At 35.8% G+C, this 10,520-nt stretch overlaps 2 long non-coding RNA genes across 2 annotated transcripts; both read left to right on the top strand.

Annotated features, from left to right (window-relative positions):
- The first annotated feature begins 328 nt into the window (after window positions 1-328).
- LOC113467554 lies at window positions 329-1,563 on the top strand. The gene is made up of 2 exons (XR_003391594.1): window positions 329-580; window positions 1,425-1,563. It is a non-coding gene; the product is annotated as an uncharacterized LOC113467554 (long non-coding RNA).
- A 7,878-nt stretch (window positions 1,564-9,441) lies between these two features.
- Window positions 9,442-10,520, top strand: LOC108252424. The gene is made up of 3 exons (XR_001809514.2): window positions 9,442-9,461; window positions 9,544-10,151; window positions 10,261-10,520. It is a non-coding gene; the product is annotated as an uncharacterized LOC108252424 (long non-coding RNA).

The following is a 10,520-nucleotide window of genomic DNA, read 5'->3' on the forward strand; positions in this document are numbered from 1 at the left end:
TGGTCGCAGTAAAAGAAAGATTAAAAAAGTGTCAACCAGCAACATTATAAAATACACAATTTTCTTTCCCAGAAAGAAAGAAAAAAAAAGTGTTTGTAGGTTTGTACCTAGATTAAATTTAAGTAGGTAAAAAATCAAATAAAATATGTCTTTCTAATATTTTCATTTCTTAACACGAAAAAAAAAAACTAAAAACGTGTTTGTAGGTTTGTACCTAGATTAAATTTAAGTAGGTAAAAAATCAAATAAAATATGTCTTTCTAATATTTTCATTTCTTAACACGTTTCAGAGATATTTGTAATGCAGCTAAAGATATTTGTAATGAAACTCACTTTGTAATGAAGATATTTCTAATGAAACACACTACTATCATGTCACGTTAGCTCGCGTGACGTGATAGTAGTGGGTTTCTACCCCAAGAGTCTTTTCAATAAGTGAACTTGTTTTAATATACACTTTTTCACTATGGACATTACAAGTGGGACTACATTGTTCACGATGTATTTTGGGGATGTCTTTTGTAAATGTTTGTTAAGTTTAGAGCTAAGGTATCCCGTTTATAGGTAGTGTTCCTGCTAGGTATATTTTCATATTAGGATCAAAGTGTCTACGTGTAGGAGTTTTACTAACTATTTCAATCAAAATCTTAATAGCTTTATTGTACGTAATTTCGTTCATGATAGCCACACTGCCCTCGGTCCCTCGAGTTAATATTGGTAGGGCCATCGGCTATAATAAACGCCCTAAGTCACTGCGACCTGGTTAGATCTCTTTGTGACTTCGAGACTTTAGGGATAGTAGTGTAGCTGTCCTGAAGGAAATTACCTACGACCTACAATATTATGGGGAAACTTTGAACTTCATCTTTCTTACTCCCCATGACTTCACGTGACGTGACGTGATGTGATGTGGTGTCTACCTTCACAGTCAAGAAGTCATAAAGATTGAATTCTCAAGCTTTAATTAGGATTATTTGAGGAGTTAGGTTCCTTTACGGGTTCGCCTGATTATATTTTAGCTACAGGTTTCATTCATATTTTGTACTTGGCTACAAACTTTAACATCGATGTTTTTAGTGGGGATTTCACTTTTTTTTTCTCAAGTATGTTCTGCTTTAATAAAACTTTCAGAGATATTTGTAATGCAGCTAAAGATATTTGTAATGAAACCCACTTTGTAATTAAGATATTTCTAATGAAACCCACTACTATCATGTCACGTGAGCTCGCGTGACGTGATATAGTAGTGGGTTTCTACCTCAAGAGTCTTTTCAATAAGTGAACTTGTTTTAATATACACTTTTTCACTGTGGACATTACAAGTGGGACTACATTGTTCATGATGTTCTTTTGGGGATGTCTTTTGTAAATGTTTGTTAAGTTTAGAGCTAAGGTATCCCGTTTATAGGTAGTGTTCCTGCTAGGTATATTTTCATCACACCTGACATGTATGTCCATTGTCTGTAATGTTAAATACTTCCTTACTGCCTCACTACAAAAACAAAATCGTTAGTTCTTTTCATTATTCCAAATTTTTTTCAGTAAGCAGGTTAAACCTATTCCGAAAAGAAAAGTACATTAGAACCTCGATTATTTGAAATTATCAATTATTTCTATGATCTTTTCCTCTGATAAGATAGGATATCCTTTGAAAGAAATGGATTTTGGAGTTGAAATAATCGAGGTTCTACTGTATTTGAAAGAGGTCAAATTTTTCACTTCAAAGCCCAAATGATTATTCGGCTTTGAATATTCTGTAATAAAATGTTTCTACTGTCATAATTGTGTTTGTAATGTTTCTCGATTATTTGAAATTATTTTTTCCTCTGATAAGATAGGATATCCTTTGAAAGAAATGGATTTTGGAGTCGAAATAATCGAGGTTCTACTGTATTTGAAAGAGGACAATTTTTTCACTTCAAAGCCCAAATGATTATTCGGCTTTGAATATTCTGTAATAAAATGTTTCTACTGTCATAATTGTGTTTGTAATGTTTTTGTTTCATAATTCACTTGTATCAAAACTTCCCAAGGAAGCTGATGTCATGTGTACGTATTTACGTAATGTTAATCATTTAGCCCCGAGGCCACAAAGTGAGTCTAAACTCCGTTTAAGTTTAACTCTCGGATTAAGCAATCTGATTGGCTGAAAATTTTGATTTTTAGCCCGTCCTTCCTTTATTAAATTACAATAGTAATAATAAAAGGTATAAGGGACGGGCTATTGTATTCGCTTCGGTGTCGTATGTTAGTCATTTACCCCCGAGGTCACAAAGTGAGTCTAAACTCCGTTTAAGTTTAACTCTCGGATTAAGCAATCTGATTGGCTGAAAAATTTGAATTTTTTTAGAAATCAACCAATCAGATTGTTTATTCCGTGAGTTAAGCTAGCCTAGTTAGCTTAGTTGGTAGTGCGTCTGCCTTGTAAGCGCTAGGCCGCGGGTTCGATTCCCGCCCGGGGCGGATTTAAGTTACATGAAAGTAAAACCAAAAAATCAAATCAAGAATAATAATAAACTGAATATTAAACAAATTAGGTAGGTTCATGGGTACTGATTTTCTCTAATCACGATCGAATAAACTACGGGCTACAAAATTCCCGGAGGGACGGGACCAGCTTGTTTTAGAAATTAACCAATCATATTGCTTAATCCGCGAGTTAAACTTAAACCGAATTTAAACTCACTTTGTGGCCTCCGCCCTTAGTGTTAATTCTGAAATCCTTCCATCAGTTTGCCTGGTACCACTTGAACCCAACTGAAGTTTACTTCAAGGTGTACGTTTTTGTACTTGGCAACAAACTTTTTCACAAATGGTTTTTAGGTGGGATCTCACTTCTTTTCGTGCGCTGAAGACTCCTCTGTACTTCTACTTGTGGTATGTCGCAAACTGTAAAGGTGTGTCCACACATAGTCGATTGGCCATCGATCGACGTCGAGCGAGTTAAACTTAAACTGAGTTTAAACTTACTTTGTGACCTCCGGCCTTAGTGTTAATTCTGAAATCGTTATATCAGTTTGCTAGGTACCACTTGAACTTAGTTAAGGCCTAATACCTTTTTGTACTTGGCCACAAACTTTTTACACGAATGGTTTTTAGGTGGGATCTCACTTCTTTTCGTGCGCTGAAGAAGACTCCTCTGTACTTCTACTTGTGGTATGTCGCAAACTGTAAAGGTGTGTCCACACATAGTCGATTGGCCATCGATCGACGTCGACTGAACCGTCCACACTGTTTCGATAACATGTCGATCGACGACCGGTCGACTATGTTTGGACACACCTCAAGAACTTTTTCGGTGATATTTTGATCTGCCCAAAACATATTGCCGTTCCAAAGCAATATCAATGCCATAGTTTGCCATGCAAACGTGACCTTTAGTAATCAATTGTAAAACAATGTTTGCGAACTTTACATGATGTATGGCTGAGAGATATTCGTTTGGACACACCTCAAGAACTTTTTCGGTGATATTTTGATCTGCCCAAAACATATTGCCGTTCCATAGCAATATCAATTCCATAGTTTGCCATGCAAACGTGACCTTTAGTAATCAATTGTAAAACAATGTTTGCGAACTTTACATGATGTATGGCTGAGAGATATTTTGGATAGGTCGGGCTTGATTGCCTCAGACAGTACTTAGTGTATAAACCCGTCTTTTGGGGCTTTTTGCCCCGTACACCTAACCCTCAGAGTGGACTGTACCAGAAGTACCTCAGCCTGCAGCATGTTCCCCCCTAGGTAATGTAGCCCCCTTCCACTACCCATTATCTCTGTACCTGCATGCTGTAATTAATTATACCTAGATATACAGTAGCGTGAGAGTTTTTTAAAAGGGAAAGCTATAAATCCATATATGCTGAATACAGATCTGCTGGTGGACTTAGATTCCTGGTTGAATACCTTCCATTGGGGACTCATCACTTAGATAAAATTTGACAGCAACCTCTGTAACCGAGTGGGTATCACACTAGGCTTGTACGCCGGAGGTCCCGGGTTCGATGTAGGTACAGAGGAAGTGTAAATTAATAAATCCATTTGTTTTAAACCAGTTCTTTGGTTTAGAGTTAATGTTTAATATGTATCGCAAATCACTTTAATCCATTGATGATATCTCTGTTGATTTGATCATTCCATCTCAGTCGTGGTCTACCTTGCTAGTCCCCCTACACACGACACGATTTTTTTCAGAACAACAAATGAGAACGGGCTCTTGGACTTTTTTCGACTCCCCTCTCACGACCCTATATGGACGTACCAAGTACAGTGTGTTTAGAAAGTTTTGTTCCTTTAATCCAACTGCGGATTACACCATTACAATAGACGACATTTCCCTAAAAGTATGTCACGCCAGCCTAGTGCGCTGTAAGCGCTAGGCCGCGGCTTCGATTTCCGTCCAGGGCGGATTTTATCCTGAACGTATAATTTCTCGGAACGGGCTCTCTCCTATCCTGTCTACCTTCTATCTTCGATTTCGGGACGATAAGCCTTCTCTCTTCGATTTCGGGACGATAAGACCTTGGCAGTTACAGTTCTCTCTGTCAAAGCTCTTCAATGAAAGCATGTCACAAATTCAAGCGCTCCCCTGGTAATCAGAGAGCGTGGGTTCAATTTCGGTCAATGCAATTTTATCTTCAAGTGCAATTTTATCTTCAAGTTGTATGTCTCGTTACGAAACACTTTTTGCCCAAGACTCAGCATTTGGAATAAAGTGAATTGCAGATACCTCAAATGAATCATATTGTATTTATGTGAATCGTCATCTTTGGGATTCAATCCCAAAGATGAGTCAAAAGTCGCATCTCTACTCTATAGGTAACTGAATGTAACTAGCTTATAAATTGTCCAGCTTACACACAGAAGGATTCCGGGGTAATTGTTCGAATGCTTGGAATGCCAACAAATATTGAAAGTTTTTGAGTATCGGGTTTAAATACTACAACGAAACTATATCACATCACCAAGTCATGGTGGCTATTTTTAAAAAAATATTGAAAGTTTTTTTATATGAACTTTGTAGGATTGTATCAATATGTATATATGTTTTTTTTTTTTTTTTTAACATTTATCCTTTAAAGAGGGATGAGGGTTCCTGACTTATTTTCTGAAACAAACGAGAGGAAACAACAAGGGGAGTTATACATTTGAATCACAGAAACAAATAATAATAAAATTCTTAAACTAATCATAATCACTCGTCGAAATTGATTTTATTTTGATTTCAATTTCACTGACGTGTTCCAAGTGAAATGTTAATGTAGTTTCTTAAAAATAATTAAAGTGTCTAAGTGTAGGAGTTTTACTAACTATTTCAATCAAAGTCTTAATAGCTTTATTGTACGTAATTTCGTTCATGATAGCCACTCTGCCCTCGGTCCCTCAAGTTAATATTGGTAAGGCCATCGGCTATAATAAACGCCCTAAGTCACTGCGACCTGGTTAGATCTCTTTGTGACTTCGAGACTTTAGGGATAGTAGTGTAGCTGTCCTGAAGGAAATTACCTACGACCTACAATATTATGGGAAAACTTTGAACTTCATCTTTCTGACTCCCCATGACGTGACGTGATGTGGTGTCTACCTTCACAGTCAAGAAGTCATAAAGATTGAATTCTCAAGCTTTAATTAGGATTATTTGAGGAGTTAGGTTCCTTTACCGGTTCGCCTGATTATATTTTAGCTACAGGTTTCATTCATATTTTGTACTTGGCTACAAACTTTAACATCGATGTTTTTAGTGGGGATTTCACTTTTTTTTTCAAGTATGTTCTGCTGGTTTTAATAAAACTTTCAGAGATATTTGTAATGCAGCTAAAGATATTTGTAATGAAACCCACTTTGTAATGAAGATATTTCTAATGAAACACACTACTATCATGTCACGTTAGCTCGCGTGACGTGATAGTAGTGGGTTTCTACCCCAAGAGTCTTTTCAATAAGTGAACTTGTTTTAATATACACTTTTTCACTGTGGACATTACAAGTGGGACTACATTGTTCATGATGTTCTTTTGGGGATGTCTTTTGTAAATGTTTGTTAAGTTTAGAGCTAAGGTATCCCGTTTATAGGTAGTGTTCCTGCTAGGTATATTTTCATCACACCTGACATGTATGTCCATTGTCTGTAATGTTAAATACTTCCTTACTGCCTCACTACAAAAACAAAATCGTTAGTTCTTTTCATTATTCCAAATTTTTTTCAGTAAGCAGGTTAAACCTATTCCGAAAAGAAAAGTACATTAGAACCTCGATTATTTGAAATTATCAATTATTTCTATGATCTTTTCCTCTGATAAGATAGGATATCCTTTGAAAGAAATGGATTTTGGAGTTGAAATAATCGAGGTTCTACTGTATTTGAAAGAGGTCAAATTTTTCACTTCAAAGCCCAAATGATTATTCGGCTTTGAATATTCTGTAATAAAATGTTTCTACTGTCATAATTGTGTTTGTAATGTTTTTGTTTCATAATTCACTTGTATCAAAACTTCCCAAGGAAGCTGATGTCATGTGTACGTAATGTTAGTCATTTACCCCCGAGGTCACAAAGTGAGTCTAAACTCCGTTTAAGTTTAACTCTCGGATTAAGCAATCTGATTGGCTGAAAAATTTGAATTTTTTTAGAAATCAACCAATCAGATTGTTTATTCCGTGAGTTAAGCTAGCCTAGTTAGCTTAGTTGGTAGTGCGTCTGCCTTGTAAGCGCTAGGCCGCGGGAAATTAAAGGGTCTTATTTACTCTTTCAGTACTTTCTAAATTACTTATTTACTCTTTCAGTACTTTCTAAATTAATGGGCCTTATTTAGTCTTTCAGTACTTTTTAAATTAAAGTGCCTTATTTACTCTTTCAGTACTTTCTAAATTAATGGGCCTTGAAATGTCTCCAGAAACTCAAAGTTGGTGCCCACAGCCCCAATTATGTTTCTGTTAGCACTTATGTAAGTGGCAGTAAAATTAATCAACCTAGAGTCGAGGTCAAAACTGCTAGCAGAGTCCACAAGCAACAGTTTAGGTATCAGTTTTAGGTTGGGGTTATGAACAGGGAGGGCTAGGTCAAGCTATAAAAATAGAAAAACAAAATAAATCTATTTTTCCTCTTTTCATAGCCTAGCCCAGCCCTGTTCATAACCATATAACGTAAAGGAAACTTCTACATGTGGACTCTGCTTAACAGTCACAAGATTAGCTACAATTTGAGATTAGTTTAGCTGTATTCGATTATGTGACTTTTCTTTCGCGAAAAGAGAAATTTCGTATGATGACTGAAAAAGAAAAGTCACAATCGATTACAACTTTTCTATAAAATGAAAGTATAAACAATAATAACTGAATTTCAGTCAAAATAATAAAATATAAAAGTCACCATAGGCACACCTATGACAACACAAGTTGAAACACAATAAACGAAATCAAAAAAATAACAAAAAAAAAATACAAATGAAATCAAAATAAAATCAATTTGTAGGGCAACTATTAACATGTTTTGGTACGTCCATTAGAAATGGTCTACTAGGGTGCAATAGTCACTTGGACTTAACATACAGGAATTTCTTAACGAGATTTCCTTTTTCTCTTGTTAAAATCCAACTCTAAAGGATTTTCTAGGCATTAATAGATTTGGCCTTCAGATGTGGAAAGTCTTCACAAATTTAACAAGTTCCAAGACAAAAAAAAGGTCAACCCTTTAATGGGAAATAACTGAGGCTAAAAATATCACATATCTCCTGTTGAACTTGAAATCATGAAAACTAACTCTTTTTCAACACTGTTTTTTTTTTTTTTTTTTTTTTTTTTTACAAACAATTTAGTACTTACGGTGTATAGACCCGTCTTTTGGGGCCTTTTCCCCCGTACACCTAACCCTCAGAGTGGACTGTACCAGAAGTACCTCAGCCTGCAGCATGTTCCCCCCTAGGTAATATAGCCCCCTTCCACTACCCATTATATCTGTACCTGCATGCTGTAATTAATTATACCTAGATATACAGTAGCGTGAGAGTTTTTTAAAGGGAAAGCTATAAATCCATAAATGCGGAATACAGATCTGCTGGTGGACTTAGATTCCTGGTTGAATACATTCCATTTGGGACTCACCACTTAGATAAAATTTAACAGCAACCTCTGTAGCCGAGTGGGTCTCACACTAGGCTTGTACGCCGGAGGTCCCGGGTTCGATGTAGGTACAGAGAAAGTGTAAATTAATAAATCCATTTGTTTTAAACCAGTTCTTTGGTTTAGAGTTAATGTTTAATATGTATCGCAAATCACTTTAATCCACTTACTCATACATACATACATATCTCAAGTCGTTCTGTTTGGTGGAACAGGTCGACTATTCACAAAACCTCTCCACCAAGTTCTATCACTAAATTTTTGTTGGTTTTCAATGAGATTGGAATTTTGATTTCTTTTGATGATATCTTTGTTGATTTGATCATTCCATCTCAGTCGTGGTGTACCTTGCTAGTCCCCCTACACACGACACGATTTTTTTCAGAACAACACGTGAGAACGGGCTCTTGGACTTTTTTCGACTCCCCTCTCACGACCCTATATGGACGTACCAAGTACAGTGTGTTTAGAAAGTTTTGTTCTTGGTAGATCCGAAAAAAGTTATCTAAATATCTACCTACCAAGAAAAAAAAAAAGTTGCCCAAATTACTGTCCAACTTTGACAAAGAGAGCTTTTTATAGATTTCATAGTTCATCTGATATTCTGACAATATCTATCTAATCTACATTTTGGTCGCAGTAAAAGAAAGATTAAAAAAGTGTCAACCAGCAACATTATAAAATACACAATTTTCTTTCCAGTTTTGTTCTACCTTAATTTGTAATGAAATTGTTATTGTTCGCGCTGTATGGAGGGAGTTTATACAGTACCATGTACAGGACGTTTAGGAAATCCTTCACCGGTGTGTATGTTTTGAATTATTTTCAAAACTCGTATTATCTTATCTACTCTGGGAAATATACCCTCGGAGAGTCTCAGGTTGAGCTGGTGTAAGTAAGTAGTGCTTTCTTTAGACTGTCAGCTTAGAACACGTTGTTCCATTATATTCTCTCAACCTTGCATGTATTATTGTCTTATCAAATATACGAGACCTTGTTTAGACTGCTGGGGTAAAGGGACCCTGGTGTAAGTAAGTAGTGCTTTCTTTAGACTGTCAGCTTAGAACAAGTTGTTCCATTATATTCTCTCAACCTTGCATGTATTATTGTCTTATCAAATATACGAGACCTTGTTTAGACTGCTGGGGTAAAGGGACGAACTCATGGGGTGTCTCGTAAAGGTGGTTGAACATACCTAGAATAGCTTGTAACTTTTTACACATATTTTTCTGAAATGTGGATACAAGGGGTTTATGATCTGTGATCACTTGAACATCTTACCCATAGATGTAGTTATGGAAGGGAATGCAGGAATGCAAGTAGCCATATTTTATTAATGTACAGAGGTATATGAAGGTAAGTAGGTAATCATAAAAAAATATAGGGAATGCAGGAATGCAAGTAGCCATATTTTATTAATGTACAGAGGTATATGAAGGTAAGTAGGTAATCATAAAAAAATATACTTTTAATTTTTAAAGTATAATTATTATACTATTAATTTGTCCTGAAAAGGTGAAGAAAAAAATTTGGGTCATTTTTCTCGGTACAATAATAAAATACGGATAGTAAGTAATAAGAAGCAAGAACTTATTCCTACAATCTAATGAGGAACACGCCGAAATCAAGCTTACATCCATCCAGTTTTCAATTCAGCCAAGATGGTGTTATACTTCAAAAATGAAGTTTAACTCAAGTTATTTGGACACTTATTCTTAAACCTAGCGGTGTTTTTTTCCACTAATTTCCACCTAAAATGTGCTAGGAAATAATTTTTTTTCAGGAGGTTGGAATGAAGCTCGTGTATCCAAGTTAAAATTATTTTTTTCAAGTTTAATCTAAGTTGGATGTAAGCTCACACCTACAAACACCAAGACCTAATTCTCAAGGCTTTACAGTTCCCCTGTCGAACAAAAATACCCCGTTACAAAACTTACAGCACTAAAATATTGTACACCTAATCACAAGGGGACAGCACTAAGCAGAAAGGGGCCAGCCAAGAGAAACCAACTCTCTAAGCCCCTAAAAATGAGTAGGTACTTTCATAGTACATAATACAGAAAAGAGTCTTCAGTGATCTTGATCTATTAACAGAAACGAACCTGTGAACAAGGGGAACTGTTCTAAGCCCCTAAAAATGAGTAGCTATTAGGTACTTTCATAGTACATAATACAGAAAAGAGTCTTCAGTGATCTTGATCTATTAACAGAAACGAACCTGTGAACAAGGGGAACTGGGAATTAGAAAATCTTTTGGTCGAATAAAATATATTTTTTTTTTTTTAATACCTAGTTCTTTTCTGTTTATTGCTGTCCAAGCACGTCAAATACATTTTCTGGGTTCTGTTAAGGTAAGTAAGACTGTTTAGTATTTAATGATTGAGGGGAAGGTAATTAAAAAAAAA

Source organism: Diaphorina citri, unplaced genomic scaffold, assembly GCF_000475195.1.
Source record: "Diaphorina citri unplaced genomic scaffold, Diaci psyllid genome assembly version 1.1 scaffold500, whole genome shotgun sequence".
Taxonomy (NCBI): domain Eukaryota; kingdom Metazoa; phylum Arthropoda; class Insecta; order Hemiptera; family Psyllidae; genus Diaphorina; species Diaphorina citri.